Source organism: Phacochoerus africanus, chromosome 2, assembly GCF_016906955.1.
Source record: "Phacochoerus africanus isolate WHEZ1 chromosome 2, ROS_Pafr_v1, whole genome shotgun sequence".
Classification (NCBI taxonomy): Eukaryota; Metazoa; Chordata; class Mammalia; order Artiodactyla; family Suidae; genus Phacochoerus; species Phacochoerus africanus.
This window is the reverse complement of record NC_062545.1, coordinates 223,251,704-223,271,532: the sequence shown is the minus strand read 5'-3', so window position 1 is coordinate 223,271,532 and position 19,829 is coordinate 223,251,704. Positions and strand designations below refer to the sequence as shown.

General features: G+C 39.2%; 1 protein-coding gene across 2 annotated transcripts in view; it reads left to right on the top strand.

Moving 5' to 3' along the window:
- KANK1 (KN motif and ankyrin repeat domains 1) overlaps positions 1 to 19,829 on the top strand; it is a 203,631-nt gene that overhangs the window by 78,697 nt on the left and 105,105 nt on the right. The window lies entirely within an intron of this gene.

Sequence of the window (19,829 nt, the reverse complement as noted above, 5' to 3'; positions counted from 1 at the left end):
AATCATAACAATGAAATGGACAAAGGAAATAGCTTAAAGTAAAATGCAATTGTTGGTGCCTTTTGAGAAAGATTAGCTAAGAGTTAATTTATGTGACCCAGAAAACAAGTAGCTAAAAGGATAATGCTTTTTCTGATATGAATGTCTATTGCCCTGAAAGCACTCTGAAAGAGATACCTTCATGCCTTTTCAGGAGCATCCCTAATCCCCAACTTCTCATTTAAAAAAAAGAGCAAGAACCAGGGTGTTCCCTGGTGGGCCTAGCAGTTAAGCACCTGGCATTGTCATTGCTGTGGCACAGGGTCAATCCCCAACTGTGGGCATGGCCAAAAAAAAAAAAAGAAGGAACAGAAACCAAAGAATCAACTGCTAAGTGATTGTACTGCTGCTTTAGGAATGCTTCCAAATAGATTAAAGGAGAAAAATCATGCTGAGAGGATAGGAGAAATGCTAATTTTTAAAGCTTGTTAAAATGGTAACAAGAAGCTTTTTTTAGTTTTGGTTTTTTTTGGTTTTGTTTTTGTTTTTGTTTTTTTGTTTTTTTGTTTTGCTTTTTAGGGCTGCACTCTTAGCATATGGAGATTCCCAAGCTAGGGGTCAAATTGGAGCTGTAGCTACCAGCCACAGCAATGCCAGATCTGAGCCGAGTCTGCCACCTACACCACAGCTCACAGCAACTCTGGATCCTTAACCCACCAAGCGAGGCCAGGGATCAAACCTGCATCCTCATGGATACTAGTCAGGTTCGTTTCCACTGAGCTGTGACAGGAACTCTTTTTTTTTTTTTTTTCTGACAAGCAGCTTTTATACCAAACCGGTCAGTCTTTTCCAGATTCCTACCCAGGGTCCTATGTATGAGCCATGGTTCAAGTGTCCTCACCTGTACAGGAGGGTGTGAAGCTTCCTTAGATGTCCATCACAGTAGATAGATTGGAGACAAAGGAGACTAAAGGCAGGAGGGGCCTTTGGTTCTCTGAGCCCTTATCCTAATCTGCACCAGCCTGTGTCTCAGCAGAGGATCATTTTGCTGCCCCTGGGACAGTGCTTACCTACAGTCTCTGGTTTTTAGTGTGTTTTCTTTTCCCCTGGTAACAGTCTTCTATCTACCATCTTCTACACAGAGGCATCTGGATGCAGAACATGCTCATCCACTCACAGTTTTCACTTTTCTATGTCCTTACTATTCTATGATAAAATAACTCATGGTGATTAGTGTTTTAGTCTTATATTATTTTTTCAATTGTTTTATTGTTAATGAGATGAAACTCCCACAACAAAAAAATGAATAATTTAAAAATGAGCAATTCAGGAGTTCCTGCTGTGGCACGGTGGAAACGAATCTGACTAGTATCCATGAGAATACAGGCTTGATCCCTGGCCTCACAAAGTGGATCAGGGATCTGGCATTGCTGTGAGCTGTGGTGTAGGTTACAGATGAGGCTTGGATCCTGTGTTGCTGTGGCTGTGGTGTAGGCTGGCAGCTGCAGCTCTGATTGGACCCCTAGCCTGGGAACTTCCATATGCCGCAGGTGCAGCCCTAAAAAGCAAAAAATAAAATAAAAATGAGCAATTCAATGGCATTTATTATATTCGTGGTGTTGTGCAGTAGCCACCTTTTCTAGTTCCAAAACATTTCAGAAAACTCTGTACACATTACGTGGTAACTCCCTATTCCTTCCTTCCACTGCCCCTGGCAACCACTTACATACTTTGTCTCTATTAATTCACTGATTCTGGATATATCATATAAATGGAATCAAATAATACCTGATCTTGTGTGTCTGGGTTTTTTTCACTTAGCATGTTTTTGAGATTCATCCATATTATACCATCTTATGGCTGAGTAACATACTATTGTACGGATATGCCACAATTTGTTTGTTCATTCACTGATAGACATTTTTTCCCACCTTTTGGTTATTGTGAATAAAATTCCTGTCGATATGGATGCACAAGTACTTAAGTCCCTGTTTTCAATTGTTTGGGTATATACCTAGAGGTAGAATGCTGGATCACATGGTAATTCTTTTTTGAGAAACTGCTAAACTGTTTTCCGTAGCATCTGAACCATTTACATTCCCACCAATGATGCATAACATTTCCGATTTTTCCACATCTTTGCCAACACCTTTCTTCCTTAAAAAAAACAAAAAAAACCGAGTATTTCTTTTTCTGAGTATGAAGTGGTATCTCTTCATGGTTTTGATTTGCATTTCCCTAATGACTAATGATGTTGGCCATCTGTTCATGTGCTTATTGGCCATTTGCATATCTTTTTTTGAGGAATATCTAGTCACAGAGTCCTTTGCCCAGTTAAAATTGTGTTGTTTACCTTTTTTTGTTGTTGTTGAGTTGTAAGAGTCCTTTATATATTCTGGATATTAGACCCTTTTCAGATTATGATTTACAAATATTTTTCCTATTCTTTAGGTACCTTCTTGATAATGTACTTTCCACAGAAGTTTTTGATTTTGATGAAGTTTGAGTGATCTTTTTGCTTTTGTTGCACATGCTTTTAGTGTCACATCTAATAATCCATTGCTTCCTAATCCAAAGACAGGAAGATTTCCCCTTATCTTTTCTTCTAAGGACTTTATGCTCTTGTCTCTATACTTAGTACATTAATCCATCTTGAGTTAACTTTTCATTTGGTATGAGGTTGGGGTCCAATTGCATTCTTTACATGTGGCTATCTGGTTGTACTAGCACCATTTATTGAAGAGATTGTCTCTCACTGGTATTTGCACTCTTTTTAATAGTTAATTGATCATGTATGTGAGCATTTATTTCTGCACCCTTAGTTCTATTCTATTGATCTCTATGTCTACTCTTTGCTAGTACTACACTGTTTTGATTGCTGTAGCTTTTTTAGTAAGTTTTGACATTGGGAAATGTGTCTTCCAACTTTGTTTTTCTTTTTCAGTATCCTTCTTCACAGTTTAGTGCCCCCTTGTATTTCCATATGAATTTAAGCAGCAGCTTTTCCATTTCTGCAAAATAAAAACTGTTGGAATTTTGGTAGGGATTGCATTGAATCTATAGCTGATTTGGGGTAGTATTGGCATCTTAATGTTAAGTCGTCTAATTCATGAACATGGTAGTCTTTCCATTTATTTAGGTCTTATGTAATTTCTTTCAGCAAAGTTTTGTAGTTTTCAACAAGTCTTTTGTCTTCATTAAATTTATTCTTAGGTTTTTTATTCTTTGGATACAATTATAAATCAAATTGATTTCTTGATTTTTTTTTCAGATTATTCATTTTTGGTGTATAGAAACACACCTGCTTATATATTATTTTTATTATTTTTTTTTAATTTAAAGTTAAAAAAATCTCTACTGTTTTTTTTTAAATTAGTTAAGAACCCCACTGTCTCTCCAGATATTTCCTAGAATGGCTCCTCTTAAGTTTGACATATATCCTTCCATATATTTTTGTCTTTTTTTTTTTTTTCCCTAGGGCCACACCTGTGTCATTTGGAGGTTCCCAGGCTAGGGGTCTAATTGGAGCTACAGCCACCGGCCTATGCCAGAGCCATAGCAATGTGGGATCCAAGCCACATCTGCAACCTACACCACAGCTCATGGCAACTCCGGATCCCCAACCCACTGAGCAAGGCCAGGGATTGAACTTGCAACCTCATGGTACCTAGTTGGAGTCGTTAACCACTGAGCCACCACGGGAACTCCTTTTTTTTTTCCTTCCATCTATTTTCTATACATATATGTACAAATATACTTTCTTCCTTTGGGTAGACTCAACATTTACTTTGTCTGCATTTTAACTTATTTTTATTTAATTATAGATTATATAATTTATATAATTACAGATTACTTATTTTTATTTAATTATTCATCTTAGCTTATTCCTCTTAAATTCTGCAGAGTACTCTTTTTTACAAATATATTATTTTAACAGTTTTCTTTTATTGAGCATTTAGTATACCTTCAGTTTTTTTCTGTTATAAACATTGCAACAGTTAATGATCCTGTACCTTCATCAATGTATGCTTGTATCAGCATGTCTTTAAAATCTTGAAAGTAAAATTGCTTAGGCAAAAAATGTGCACCTATTATCTTTTGGTGGGTAGTAGGAGATCTTTTTATGTTCCTGCTTACGGTGGTCATAGGTGATACCCGCTATTATCTTAGAACACCTCAATGAGTAGTAAAATGCTTGGGAAAAAAGGAGAAAAGAAGGGTGTGACTAACTCTTTTTATCTCTATGAAAGGTAGTAACAAATGTATTACTCTAAATAGAATATAAGTAATAAAATTCTTTTGGGTATGTTTGTGAGCTATGTAAACAATGTGTTTCAAAATGCTTCATTGGTTCCACTTACTGTTGTTGGTTGAGGAAGCAAGTAGTAACACACAGGTACCTCTTGGACTTTTCTCTCTCTTGTCTTTGTATACCCTACCTCTAAGAGATCTTTCATTATCCCCCACCCACCCACCCACTGCTGCCAGTCATTCTTAAATAGCTTTGGATTTTATGCCAAAAGATCTTTTGCTTGTTGATGGATTCTGTAAACACCCAGTGTTCTTTTGTTTAGCACCGTCCAAGAAAGACCGGTTTGGGTATTTGGTAACATGTTCTAAAGTTAAAGACTTTGTTTTGTTCAGCACTAACTGGAAAGTTTAGCTAAACTCCAGAAAGCAGGCCACATTCATTTAGGGGGGTGGTCACTATGATATTCTTTGTGTCTGAGTGTCATCTCATACCTTTCTATGTTCGTCCTTGGTTAACTAAATAAAGCAGAGAAAGGTGCTTTCATAAAATACTCAAAGAACAGAACACCAGCTGAAAGTGAGGAATAAGGATATCCACAATTGCTTTCTTTATCCATCCATTTTTCTAAACTTCTTATTTTGAAATAATTGTAAACTTGAAGAAAAGTTGCAAAAGATAGTACAGAGTTCATATATACCCTTCAGCCAGATTCCCCTGATCTTAACATCTTATGTAACCATACTTTTCTTATCAGTATCAGGAAATATAAATTGTATGATACTTTTAGCTCAACTACAGATCTTATTAGGTTTCTATTCAGTTCTCCACTACTGTCCTTTTCCTGTTCCAGGATCCACGTTGCATTTAGTTGTCTTGTCTGTTTAGAGTTCTACACATTGTGACAGTTCTTCAGTCTTTTCTTGTCTTTTATGACCTTGTTACTTTTGAACAATACTGGTCAGTTATTTTGTTCAGTGACTGAATTTGTGGTTTTCTGATATTTACTTTGAGGTTATACATGCATTTTGGAGAGGAATATGACTAAAGTGGTGATGCAGTTTTTTAGTGAGTGGTTACATGATTTCTCTTACAACTGGTTTATCCTATTACTGATGATGCTAATCTTAATCATTTGATTCAGGTAGTATTTCTTGTCAATATAAAGTGACTGTTATTCCCTTTGTGATTTATAAATAAATATCTTGGGAGGAAATACTTTGAGACTATGCAAATATCCTATTTCTCCACAAACTTTCACTCACTGATTTTAGCATCCATTGGTAGATCTTGCCTGCAATAATTATTATTATACTATTTGCCTACGAGTGATTTTTGTCTCATTTATTACTTATATGCTTATTTATTGACTGGAATTCTTACTTAAGGAAGTGTGTGTGTGTGTGTGTGTGTGTGTGTGTGTGTGTGTCTCGGTATGGACTCATGGACAGTTACTTTGTTCTGTGGGTTCTAATCCAGTACTGTCATTTTGCTGCTCACATTGTTCCACCTTTGGCTATTGGGTCTTCCTTCAGATTGGCTCTAATGTTCTTTTCACATGTTCCTACCTTTTTCAAGCACTTCTTTACTTTGTGACATTTCCAGGTACTCCAGGCTTATCTTATATTTTCCTAGCTCTGGAATCAAACACTTCTTAAAGAAGCCTAGGTCCTTTTATAGGGGAATGATGTTTGGAAATCAGTATCTGCATTAGGTGTGCACATTGCAGCTGGGGTGTTTTAAAATGGGCTTGGAGTTCCCTTGTGGTGCAGCAGGTTGAGGATCTAGCATCGTCACAGCAGCAGCTTGGGTCGAGGCTATGACATAGATTTGATTCCTGGCCTAGGAACTTGCACATGCTATGAGTTTGGCCAAAATATAAAATAAAAATTTTAAAAACTCAAAACTTGAAAACCACATATAAGTATGTTTTTTAAATGTGGACTCTTCTCTCTGAGTATGGGTGTAGCAGGCCTGCAACTTTTGATACTGCTGAGTTGTAAACCATTTTAATGCAAAAACATTTTGATAGGGCCACTTAATGGTGGGTTGTTGAAATCAGTGCACATAGACTTATAGACAAGTAGGTATTTTGATTATAAATGGAATGGGTTAACTTTTTTGTGGAAAAATGCTTTCACATTCAAAGGCTAGTGTTAGCATCCAGATATCCCTAACATTCTTTTAATAACCTTTCACAGATTTTTGACTCATTTTTAGCCCATTCCATGTTTTATAGTAATCAGAATAACTTTTGGTCCTCTGTTAGTTACAGAAGATAACTATTACCTGAAGTATTCCTTTTAGAGCATTTTTACTCAGTGTAAGTCTAGATTGATCATCCTATAATAAAATAATTTCATTTTTTGTTTAGATTATTGCAGGGCACAGAATTTTTGATAAATCATTTATTTCCTTATAACTTTATTTATGAAGTCTTACAGAGGACATTGATAACATATTTTTATTAGCTATGAGCATTGAGAACCTCTTTTCCGTATAGATCCAGTGTCATTTCTTTGGACTGCTGCTTTTAATTCCTGCAAAATAAATCTTGCCTAGATGAGATTCAAGTGTGTCTCCCCTTTTCCTCTGAAATGTTTTATGTTTCTGTTAATATATCTCAACTCTTTTGCCCAACAGTTTCTGTGCAAACAAAGCATGAATTCAAGGCATGTTTTGTGTGTGATGGCTGGAATTATAATGGTTACAAATTGTAACATCTACAGTGATAATGATCTTCCCAAGTATTTTGCTTTATTTCAAAACTCATTCTTGTGGTTTACCAGCTGTTTCTTTTATATGGAGAAAGGGTCTCTTGTTCCTTTTTCAGTAAGAAGCAACTTTATGTCAGAATTTTAAAAGATGAGTATTTTTAGAGATATTTTCCTCTTAACTTGGGCATTTTGTGAGAAATTTTCATATTCTTCCTACTTCTGGTAGTTTGGAGTGGGGTTAGGTATAGTATGGTATAATTCCTAGCTGATAAATAAAGCCTTGTGTTGTAATGTTTTGAGGATACACCTGGCTGACTCTGACATTTAAATATGTAAATTATCTTTGCAGCGATAAGTGATCTTGAAGAGCTTGAAGTAGCTTTTTTTTTTTTTTTTTGTCTTTTCTAGGGCTGCACCTGCAGCATAGGGAGGTTCCCAGGCTAAGGGGTCCAATCCGAGCTGTAGCTGCTGGCCTACACCAGAGCCACAGCAATGCCAGATCCAAGCTGCGTCTTTGACCTACACCACAGCTCACGGCAATGCTGGATCCTTAACCCACTGAGCAAAGGTAGGGATCAAACCTGCAACCTCGTGGTTCCTAGTCGGATTTGTTTCCACTGCACCACAATAGGAACTCCTGATTGAGTTCTTTATTCCATCCCTTTCTTGGAGACATAGTAAATAATGACAATGAAGCTAGTAGTAATCATTCACTAAACGGGCACTGTGTGCAGGACATGGTGTTGGGCAGTTTGCAGATTCCATATCATTTAATCCTAATAGAAACCTCCTAAGTTTTTAGAAACAGAACCCAGTATTTGGCAGGTTAATTGACCTATCCAAGCTTGCATGGCTAATAACCCAGAGAACTGTCTGAATTTTGAATTAATTGCTCATTCCACATAGTATGTACTGTGGCTATCCTCATGTTGGTAGAGATGAGAATGCCTTTGAGATTGCCTTTCTGTCGAAGTATTTTTAAATTTAAAATACTTCAGAGTGTTTTTAAATGATTTTTTAATGTTGGTGGTATTTTGTTGTTGTTATTTTAGTTTAGATATTATCAGGCCTTTGGTTTCTAGACATAAAATATTAGATATGAGGAAAGGTATATTGCTCCCAGATGGTACCATCACATCTTTTCTTGAAACTGGATATAACTTTTCTCTTAGGCTTTCTTGCTTTCCTATGAGTAGAAACTTCAGACTTCAGACTGGAAAAGTGTTGGATGTAAGGCAGAGAAGATGAAGCACTCAGCATGACTGTGTGTAGACTGTAAGCATGAATCATTTATGACCATCTTGACTTTTAGTACGAATGCCCCTGGCTTCACCCTGCACCCAGCAGTGTTGTATGGAGTTTGAATTCAGGAAGCCCGGCAGAATGATGCAGTTGGGAACTTATCTGGGATAAATCAAAAGCCCTAACTCCAGCCCCGCTTACATTTACCTTTCCTAAATGGCTAAGATGTGAGCATCTGATACTGGGCTCTGATGAGATCTTCCTTTGGAAGAAGGTAGTCTTGAGCAAAGGAGGAGGATGGATTTTCATAATTAATAACCCTCCTTATAGGTTCTGGACAAGTGGGGTCATAGGTGTTGGGCTTAAGATATAAAAGGGTTTTGCTGGAGTGGGTGATTTGGGATGTAAAGGAGCTATCCAGCTTATGTAGTCCCTTCGTAGGCTAAGAAAAGAATTGGAGGATGTTGTGAACACAGCAATCACAAGTAACTTACACACTAAAAGACTCTCTCTAGCTGTTGGGTTTGTGTATAAAACAATCATGTGACTTTCATGTAAGTGATACGTATACTGAGAGATGGAAAACTAATTGTCAGAGCATTTGGTGTTTACTGTACCTGCACCTGAGGTGGATAACAGAACCACCCACTGACACATAATCTTTCAGAGAAAGTTCTTGTCATTGTAGTAACAAACTGTTGAAGACACTGCCATGTTGGTAAGAAGCAGTTAGTTCTGGTATGTTTTTTATTGGTCATAAGAAGTACCTTATTGCCGCCTTGTATCATAAGTGACACTTAAGGAAGAGACTAGAAAATGAAATAGCAGGAAAAAGATTGTGATAATTGAGTATGTGCCATTTGCAGAGCCCTCTTAAAAATTGGGAAGAATTGGCACAAGAACACACTGGAGTTTGACTCACTGAAGTCAAATACATGGGACATCTCTGGTTATTAGAATTCCCTTATTTTAGAACCTTCGGACTCAGTGACCCAGTGCAGTGAAGAGTTCAGGGCTGTGTGAAGGAGAATGAGACCTGCCCTCCTTGCTGCTTGTTGGCCCTGGGAGGGAAGGGCTCCAGATAACCCTCCCCCAACCCTCTGGGTTCTCATCCTTCCCCGTTTGTTTTGTTTGTTCTCTGGGATTTGGCCTAACACTCCTACTCACTGAATCCCTTGCTCTGACACACCCAGAGGTACAGAGGTCAGGTTTGGGGTAGCTTTTTTGTGTGATTTGATTTGATGGTTTCAGATAGGTTTCACAGCAGGTATGGAATGGCATATAAAGCTTTTCTAAATTGTTGAAAAGTTGGCCTTGAAGCAATGTTAAAGCATTTAAGAGGATTCTGAAGTTCCCGTTGCAGCTCAGTGGGTTATGAACCCAACTATTATCCATGAGGATGAGGGTTTGATCCCTAGCCTCACTCGGTGGGTTAAGGATATGGTATTGCGGAGTTCCCGTCGTGGCGCAGTGGTTAACGAATCCGACTAGGAACCATGAGGTTGCGGGTTCGGTCCCTGCCCTTGCTCAGTGGGTTAACGATCCAGCGTTGCCGTGAGCTGTGGTATAGGTTGCAGACGCGGCTCGGATCCCGCGTTGCTGTGGCTCTGGCATAGGCTGGTGGCTACAGCTCCGATTCGACCCCTAGCCTGGGAACCTCCATATGCCGCGGGAGCGGCCCAAAGAAATAGCAAAAAGACAAAAAAAAAAAAAAGATGTGGTATTGCTGTGAGCTGTAGCATTGGTTGCAGATGCAGCTTCGATCCAGTGTTGCTGTGCCTGTGGTGTAGCCCAGCAGCTGCAGCTCTGATTTGACCCCTGGCCTGGAAATTTCCATATGCCACAGGTGTGGCCCTAAAAAGACAAAAAAAAAAAAAAGAGAGGATTCCTAGTCATTGGTCACTGGGGATGCTTTTTGGTGATTTCTAAGGAAGTGAGGCTACTCTAGCTATGTATTAAATGCGGGAGAATTTAAGATGGGTGTCATGTGATATACTATGAATGTAAGCCAAAAAAAAGTGAATTGTTATCAGGCTTATTAACTTTAAAATTGTCTTGTAAATGTGCATTCAGAAATTTTCAAAAAATTGGGCCACACAGCATTGTTTTATATGAATGTTTTCATGAATGGACAGGTGTCATATAATGGTCACTTTTTTATTAGGAACATAGTATCCTATTGTGTTGATGTGCCATGGTTCTTGCTGAGCTGCCCTCCTGATGTTGGATATTCAGTCTGTTTCTAGTTTTTCTCTATTATAATACCAAGGGCTATCTAGAAAGGGCCATTCTTGTGGTAGTTATTGCTCATCTGCGTATACACTCACAGCCATGTGTGACATCAGATGCAGTGGTGAATGAGATGAAGGAGGAAGAAAGTGTTAAAGGAGATGGAAGGGATGAGGGATGCTTTGTGTCTGGAGTGATCAAGCAAAGCTGCCTGGGGAGTGACATTTGATTTGGGGTCTTGAAGAATAAGTAGCAGTAAGAATGGCAAAGTTGGGAACATTGAACTCCAAGCAGTGAAGTAAGCAATTTCAGAATCTTGCGGCTGGAGCACATCAGGCCTATCTGCTAGAACTTAAAATACATTTCACCACAAGATATCTTGCTGTTGAAATGTGTCTTAAATATGTGTAAAATAGCATATGTACTACAAGTGTATGGTAAAAATGTTTTCAAAGAGATGCTAGATATAGGAAGTATGCAGCTAGAGGCTTAACTCCTCCTATTTGCCAGTCATCTTTGATCTTCCCTAACACTGATTCTATAGACCAATCTTTTTTTTTTAATTTATTTTTAGGGCCACATGTGTGGTGTATGGAAGTTCTTGGGCTAGGGGTCTAATCAGAGGTGTGGTTACTAGCTTATGCCTGAGCCATAGCAACAGTGGATCCATGCTGCACTGCAACCTACACTGCAGGTTGCAACAATGCTGGCTGGATCCTTAACCCACTGAGTGAGGCCAGGATTTGAACCCACATCCTCACGGACACTGTGTCTAGTTCTTAACCCACTGAGCCACAATGGGAACTCTTAGACAATCTTAAGAGGGAGATAATATCTGATTTCCCAATGATGAAAGGGAGGCATGTAAGTATGGCCGTTTTTCCTAAAATATAGGATATTTGTCAACATCATATGTAGAAGCAAACTCTAGCTCATCCATGCATGGATCAAGGATTTTTAGGTAATTATTAAGTGCTAGATGGGTTAATGCTGGAATAAAGAAATAGAAGACTCCATTTCCCAAAGAAACTAATGGAGTAATTGAAGAAAGAACCAAAACAATGACAACAATAAAAACAAAACCTCGACATAGTGCCCTGTGCTCCTTGAAGTTGTGCATAGGGCACTATGAAGGCACAGGGAAGGGGCATTTATCACTGGTGGAGGGAATCAAAGAAATCTTTCTGGAGGAGGAAATGTCTACACTGGTTTTTTGTTTGTTTGTTTGTTTACACTGGGTTTTAAAGAGGTGGAGCAGAACCAAAGAAGCCCTCCTCTGGTACGCAGGGTGATCAGTCTGGGTAAAGGCAGAAAGAAGTTAAAGACCATAAATAAATAAATTGAATAAATAAACACACACACACACCCCTACCCCTACACACCTTCCCTGCAGCTGAAGAGGTGGGGAAACCAAAAAATGACATGCCATAAAAATATTCTGGTTGGGTTTTTTTGTTTTGTTTTGTTTTGTTTTGCATTATCACATTTACCCAGGAGTGAATAGATTGGTCCAGGCTAGTGATGTTGAGCATAGCTACAGGGCAAAGAAGGGGCTAGGAAAGGAGACCTCCCTGGTGGCTCAATCTTCCTTAGTGTTTTTGAAATATGATGAGATGAACAGCATATGCAGGGAAGCCGTTGTACCCAGAATGGTGTGCAGTGTGCTTCTCTAAGTGGGTGAGTACCTGTTGAGAATGATTTTAGCATGGGTTAGGCAGTGACCAAGATGGGAAAGAGAATGGTTCCAGGATGAACTTGTTTCCATATTTTTAATGGCATGTGGGGGGAGTGCCAGGTCTGTGTTGAATGCTGGCCCTTTGTCCCGATTCCTTTCCCTTAGTGGGTGGTGGTTAGACAAGCTCAGCCACACACTGTGTTCTGGGGCTGGGTTTCACCATGCAACCTATTTCATCAATTAAGATGAGCGTGTTTTCTTCTTTAAAAGACCATAGCGGGAGAAAAACCCATGGAGCCATCTCCTACTACATATAGTATTGATTGCAATGTAAATTATATATGATTTATATATATAATATAGGTAACATTTTTTAAATTTTAAAATAAAACATGCAGAAACAGATCATGCCCAAGGAGAGCAGACTTGGGATTCCCCGGGGCGGGGTGGGGGGAAGGAGAGGGAGTGGGATGGTTGGGTTTTTTGGATACAGACTGTTACATTTTGAATGGATGGGCCATGGGGCCTTACTGTACAGCACAGGGAGATGTGTGTGATTGGGTCACTTTGCTGTACAATAGAACTTGAGGAAACATCATAAATCAACTATACTTTAAAAATAATAATAATATGCAATATAAGGCACTGCTCCCATAGGACTACTGCTCCCAGAGGACCTGAAAAGGTCCTCTGAAAAGGAGGACCAGAACTAGTGAGCTCTTTAAAGTGTATTCATCCTCTCTACAGATATATCTTGAGCCCCTGCTGTGTATCAGGCACTGTTCTCACTACTACATACACAGCAAAGGACACAAAGTCCCTGTTTTCGTGGTGTTTATATTTTAGTGGATTTGGATGAGATAATACAGGCAATTTGGGTTGTTTTTAAAGAACTAAGAATAAACTGGAGAAGTGTAGTCGTCTATTGAGAGTTTTATTTTTAAGTGTTTTATCCAAACACTTTGGGGAAACTTAGGGGCCTGGGCTTAAATTGCAATTTATGAGTTTTCATGGGTCATTCTTTAAAACTGGCTCTTAGACTGGTCATTGTAAATGACACCCTCTTTTACCTTCCTCAATTCCATTGCTGCTGTTGGGTCATTCAGGATGGCACTAAGGCTCAATTTTGCAAATCATAATCCACTTGAAAACAGATGGTTAAGGCTGCTAAACACAGGTTCAGTCAGTGCTTCTCCTGTGAGCTTGTTGGTTCTTGTGCAGATTCCAGATTCCACCCAGTTCTAGGATCAGCTGCACATACTTGCCACACCCCAGTCCAGGAGGGCAGCCTTGTTTTCTTCACTCAACCTAGAAGTAGAGTTCTAGAAACATTTACCTTCAGAGCTCTAAGAACCTCTGTAACTTATTCTCCCTTTCTTTGTTCTCCCAACTTACTGTGCTGGGAGTGAAAATCATGGTAAGGTGGCAAGGATTTTTAGGCAAAGAAAAAACATTGGAATGGACATGGTGTTGAATTTATGCTGATCCCTAAGAGGAAGCACCATAGCAACCCTCTTTCATGTCTCTGCTACCCTAACCTACTGGTCTATGGTGTATATCATTTGTTTTTCTTTTTGAAAAATCTGTGTGTGTGTGTGTGAGAGAGAGAGAGAGAGAGAGAGAGAGAGAGAGAGAGAGAGAGGGAGGGAGGGAGGGAGAGATGTATTCATTACTGTGGGATCTTTGAAGGAAAAGGTATAAAACTTTCAGAATTGTAACGTTAATGATTTCATTTGTTGTGTATCATATTCAGTGTGACAGTAGACCAGTTCTCCTTTATTAATAATTTGTGTATTCTCCTAAAGACCTAAAAGAAATATTTTTGCTTTTAAAAAATATCTATTGACCAATATTAGAAAAATGTGGAGGTCCCACTGTGGCATAGTGGGTTAAGTATGTGTTGGTATCTCTGCAGCAGCTTAGGTCACTGCTGAAGCATAGATTGGATCCCCAGCCTGTGCAGTGGATTAAGGATCTGGCATTGCTTCAGGTGTGGAGTATATCACAAGTGCAGCTCGAATTTGACCCCTGGCCTGGGATCTTCTATATGCTGCAGTGTGAGGAGTTCCCACTGTGGCGCAGCAGAAATGAATCTGACTAATATCTCTGAGGATGTGGGTTCCTTGCTCAGTGGGTCAGGGATCCGACATTGCCGTGAGCTGTGGTGTAGGTTGCAGGTGCGGCTTGGATCCCGCATTGCTGTGGCTGGTAGCTGTAGCTGATTCGACCCCTAGCCTGAGAACTTCCATATGCCATGGGTGCAGTTCTAAAAAGTGGAAAGAAAAAAAAAGTGTATATGCTGCGGTGTGGAAGGAAGAAAGGAAAGAAGGGAGGGAGGGAAGGGGGAGAAGCAGAAGGAAAGGGAAGGGAAGGATGGGGAGGGAAAAAATGTTGCTGTTTGAGAGCATATGAGATGAGGATGGTTAACTTGAGGGTATTTGAATGTGGAAACTATAGAGAGAGTTGAAGTTTACAAGGGTGGTCTTTATCTACAGTCTCTACTTCAGGGATAGTGTGGTCATCACCCAGGCTGATTTGGTCGGTCTGTCTTCAAGCCGAGGGGATAAACAGACTTGACAAATTGTTCACAAAATGTTGTCAGTTTTTAGGGTGTGGTAGTCGAACTACACCTGAGAAGCTACCTAGATGAAGCCAACTCATAAAGTTACTTAAGAGCCTCCACCCCAGTTGATGGTCCAGATTGTCTCCAAGGGAGGTGAGCTAAGCCTGTAGAGAGACTTGAGTGGGAGAAGCCAGTGGTGATAATGCATAATGGATGCATTCATACACATCGTTTTGATACAGCATTTTCTTGGATGGAAGCATGGGAGCTAACACAAGAGCATGCACTCAGACTTCTTGTTAACTTTCTGAGTCACCGCTGGCCTCCTACTGTCCTTTCTTGCCCAGCTATCCATTGGGACTTGAGCTTTTGAAAGATCGTTGGGAATCTTTATGTTCTGAGAACCCAAAGAGAAGAAAACTTGTCCCCTAATCCTTTGAAAAGTTAGTTGATACAATAAAAAATTTTAAGACTGTCCACACATATAGCAGTTGGCTTGGACTAGAAAGAATTTACCATGTTAAACCGATCATTTGACGTCACTGTGATGCCACAAGTAATTTGGTAATTTAGAAAGTACTTTGATAGGTTTATGGCTTATATGTTACATGGACAAAATGCAGTCTCCTGTGTCAGGTCATGTTAAGTGATGTCCATGCCCCCTTGACTCTGATCAAGGTGGGGCTGGAACCAGCAAGCCCCAGCTTTCCTGGGTTTAAGAGTCATTGTAAATTCTTGAGGAATTCCTTAACCTTTTGCTTGCTACCTTAAGTCCTTTTAAAACAGATCCAGTAGACCTTGATCCTGCTACCATATTTTACCTTTTAACCCATTGATACTCCTTTCGTCTCCTTTAATGAACATCAGTAAAATACAGGAACATTTGTAAATTCCAATAAAGTTAACTCTAAGTAAAGGAGAGGTAGGTCAGAATCTTATTAGTTTGGAAATGTGGCAAAATTAATTTTCCTTCAACCACTTGTTAGTAAGTATATTATATTTATTTGTTAAAAAATAAACAACTGGGAGTTCCCGTTGTGACGCAGTGGTTAACGAATCTGACTAGGAACCATGAGGTTGTGGGTTCAGTCCCTGCCCTTGCTCAGTGGGTTAATGATCCGGCATTGCCGTGAGCTGTGGTGTAGGTTGCAGACGCGGCTCGGATCCCGCGTTGCTGTGGCTCTGGCGTAGGCTGGTGGCTACAGCTCCGATTGGACCCCTAGCCTGGGAACCTCCATATGCCGTGGGAGCGGCCCAAGAAATAGCAAAAAGACAAAAAAAAAAAAAACAAAAAAAAACTGATGTAATTGTAATGTATACATGTAAGGATAACGTGACCCCCTTGCTGTACAGTGGAAAAATAAAAAAATTAAAAAAACAACAACAAAAAAACCAACTGCATGTAAATTCTACCACTCTAACATAACACATTTTCATCTTTCCTACATATTTTAGTTGGCATTTTAGTTATGTAATTTATTAGAGATACTACTTTTGACTAAGTTGTTACAGTTTCCATTTATTTACAAAGGCTTTATAATTATAATGATAAATAATATTTAATCACATTAATGTACCATGATCTATAAACCATCTTTCTAAAGTTAAAAAATGAAGAATTGTGTGTAATTCTTTGCTACTCTGGACATCATTGCAGTGAAATCTTCTAAATAATCTAAATAAGTTATTTCTTTGGGATAAATTCACAAAAATAATGAGGTCAAAATATTGGGATAAATTCACAATAATAACAAACATGTTTTGATTTGGTGAAAGAGTTTGTATTTATCAAAGACTTTTTAGATTTTAAAAATAATACATGATCATCTTAATAAATTAGGGTGATATAGAAGTATATTAAATACAAATTCTCTGTGGCACCTGTCCTTCTCTCCACGTGGGCCCTTAAGCCGAGGTGATATAGAACGAGGAAGGATAATTGCAATGAGTGGATTGATATGGAATTGGTGATGGTGTACTGTGTACTTTAAAAAAATAAAGTACTGGTTTAGTTGTATGATGTGAAAACTGGAATACAAGCATTTCCTTCTTTGGACAAGATGTAGAGGAGGTATTCAGTGTTGGTTTGCTGGAGCAGCTGGTGTGACAAAGTGCAGTCTCCTGTATCAGGTCATGTTAAGTGATGTCCATGCCCCCTTGACTCTGATCAAGAAGGGACTGGAACCAGCAGGCCCCAGCTTTCCTGAGTTTAAGGGTCATTGAGGAATCCTTGTAGATAAAAGAGGACTTGTGTACTCCAGGCCCTAGAGTGTTGACTAGGCTCAGAAAGCCAGGAAGGCCAGTGGAGACAGTTCAAGGGTGCTAAAGGAAGGGCGTGCTTTTTGGCTGCATGTCTGTGACCTGAGTATCTATTGGATTTCATCTCTAGACCCTAATCAGAAGTCAGGTTGGTGGTCTTTCTCACTTTCTGGGAATTTTGGCTGAGCAAAGGGAAATTAGCTAATACATAAGACCACTCTTTGCAGAACTCTTACTTTCTCCCATGAACCCATAAAAGAATAATGCAGTGGTATTCTCCCATTTGGTTGTTTCCTTAAATTAATTTGAATTATTTTTCCCTGAAAGATGTCTTTGGTGTCCTGTATGTACTCACTTCGCTTCTCTGGCCTGAGTATAATTAGGTTACCATATCACTCTGCCTCCCAGTCCTGTCTCCATCCTCACTCCCATAGAAGAGTTTGGCCTGATGTGCACGTGATTTTTGGCCTTTGGTGATGCTAGGTGTCAGTCCCCAGCATTCCATTTGCTAGTATTGTGCCCAATCTAAGCTTCTTACCTGTAAAAACAATTGGCAAACTAAGTAATCTTTTAGTAAGTCGCAGATAGTTGTCTCACTGAATGGAGAGTCCTGCTTTCTGGGCCAGGTTCCTCACTGACTCTGTTTGTAAAACTGGATGTCTAGATTTATCTCCAGGATTCTGCCTCAGACATAGGTGGGGAGAGGTGGAGGCCTCAGGTGATGACTGAAATTTAAATAAAAATTATGAGGCCTATTTCCTCTGTCTGTCATGCTTTTTAGCCACATCTTAGTATTTGCTCCCTACAAAGAAGCCGAATTCCAAAGAAGCTACCGGGGAATTGTGCTTCTCTTCACTTTTTAATAAAAGAGTGTCTATCTCATTAGATAGGAGTGTGTCTGAAATTCAGAACCTTGGGTACTAATTCTCTGACCTTTAGATTAGATGATACCATTGTTTATTGTCCCAGGCATTTTTTGATAATTTATTTTCCTAGCAATTTTTCAGTTATCTTCATCACCTTGACCATCAAATTTTGTATGCACATGTCTGTGCATTGCATATAAAATGCAATGTTTTAAAATAAAATCAGCTTTTATTTGCATAATCATAAACATATTCTCTGTAATGCCTCCCACACCACCCACACACACTTTCTACCCTCTGATTTGCTAATTGGAAAATATTAGTTATTTCGTACTTTTGGAAGTTTTGGAGAAAATATAGAACCAGATATCGTGACTCCTAGGAATAGGATTGAGAATATAATTTTTTTTTTTTTGGCCATGTCTGCAGCATGTGGAAGTTCCCGGGCCAGAGATCGAATTCCCGCCCTAGCCACAACCCGAACCATAGCAGTAGGCAATGCCAGATCCTTAACTTGCTAGGCTACCAGGGAACTCGGAGAATATAATTTTTATAGTCTATATTTTTAAAAAATAGCTAATTACTAGAGATAAGAAAGGGAATTTTGATACGAAGTCTGAGGTGTCCCAGTGATGAACTCTCTGTTGGCGTCATTGTCTCAGCGGCACTGACTGAATTCAGTTCAATGTAGGCAGGACTTATCAGATAAGCATGATGTGTGCTAAAGTGGTGAGGAGGTATCCAGCATTGGCCCATGTGTTTCTGGAGGGAAAAGGGAAAGCCTTTGGGATTTCAGTATTGTTGTCTTCATGCCTGTTGCTGTAAGAGTTTCTATTCTGCCTTTGAATAAGACTTTATTTTTTTTAAAGAAAACCTGTTATATGAAAAATTTTTATAACTTGGACTACATGGACCACTTATTTAGAAATGGGACAGGCCATAAGACCTGTGGCCAACAAGACTCAGTGGATTTGTCAGCTTGAAAATGAAAAAGCAGGATCTTCAGTTGAAGAAGCTGCAGGACTTTAACCTGATATCCTAAGGATGAATTTAACCTTCATGACATCTTATAAGGCCATACTAGAATGTGAAGAAGACAGTGATTATAAGTGAGAAATATTTCTGAACCCTACTTTTGACCATCAGCTATTCTTCGCATGAGTTAATGAGTGGAAAGGGGGACCCAAGAGTCATACAAGGCAGGAATCGCCATGGCCTGTGACACTTGCCTTCCATATGCTTATGGTTATGTGATCAGGGCCCCAGTAGTGGCATCATACACACAGCAAATGATAGGAATGGGTTTTGCTTGTAGGTACCCAGTCTTTCAGAAAAACATTTATGATGGCTTAAATGGGTATGCAGAGTAAAATTAATAATCAGTGGGTGAGGATATTGGGAGAGGGGGAGAGAGCCAGAAGAGGAAATGAGAAGTGAAGATAGAGCATGTATGGTGTCAGGGCTTGTAAAGACATTGGAAATAAGCCACTGATTTAGCTTCATGCTCTCTAGTAGCCAAGGCAAGGAGAGAATTGTGACCAGATCCATAGTTCACAAGGTCTTTAAGATTCAATAAGCTAGTCATTCAGGGAAAGCATAAGTACTCACCACACAGGGACAAAGGGCTATGCTGTCAAAAACATGCTGATTCCAGCCCTAACCGTCATTGCTGGAAGCAGAGCAGGGCTTCCATGCTAGACAGGGAAGTAGAGTTTGCTTGTATGCCCCTGCTGTGCTGATGATACAAAGAATAATACATAGACCATGAACTTTATTTTAGTGTCTTTTTCTCTCTTTCTAAAATGTGAAATAAGTGATACTACCAGTGAGATTATAACAGGACAAATATTCTCTGAACTCTACTTTAGAAATGATAGGCCCATGAACACTTATATTTTTTGTCATTCTGGTATAAAAAGGACTTCATTCACTAGATGGCAGTATCAGCAGCCTTTTGGGAAGTTAAATGTGAGCTCATGTCTTTTAAGTACTGAACATGCAGAAAAGTAGGAAAACCGTTTAATTGAACATGAAGGATTGTATTTCTATA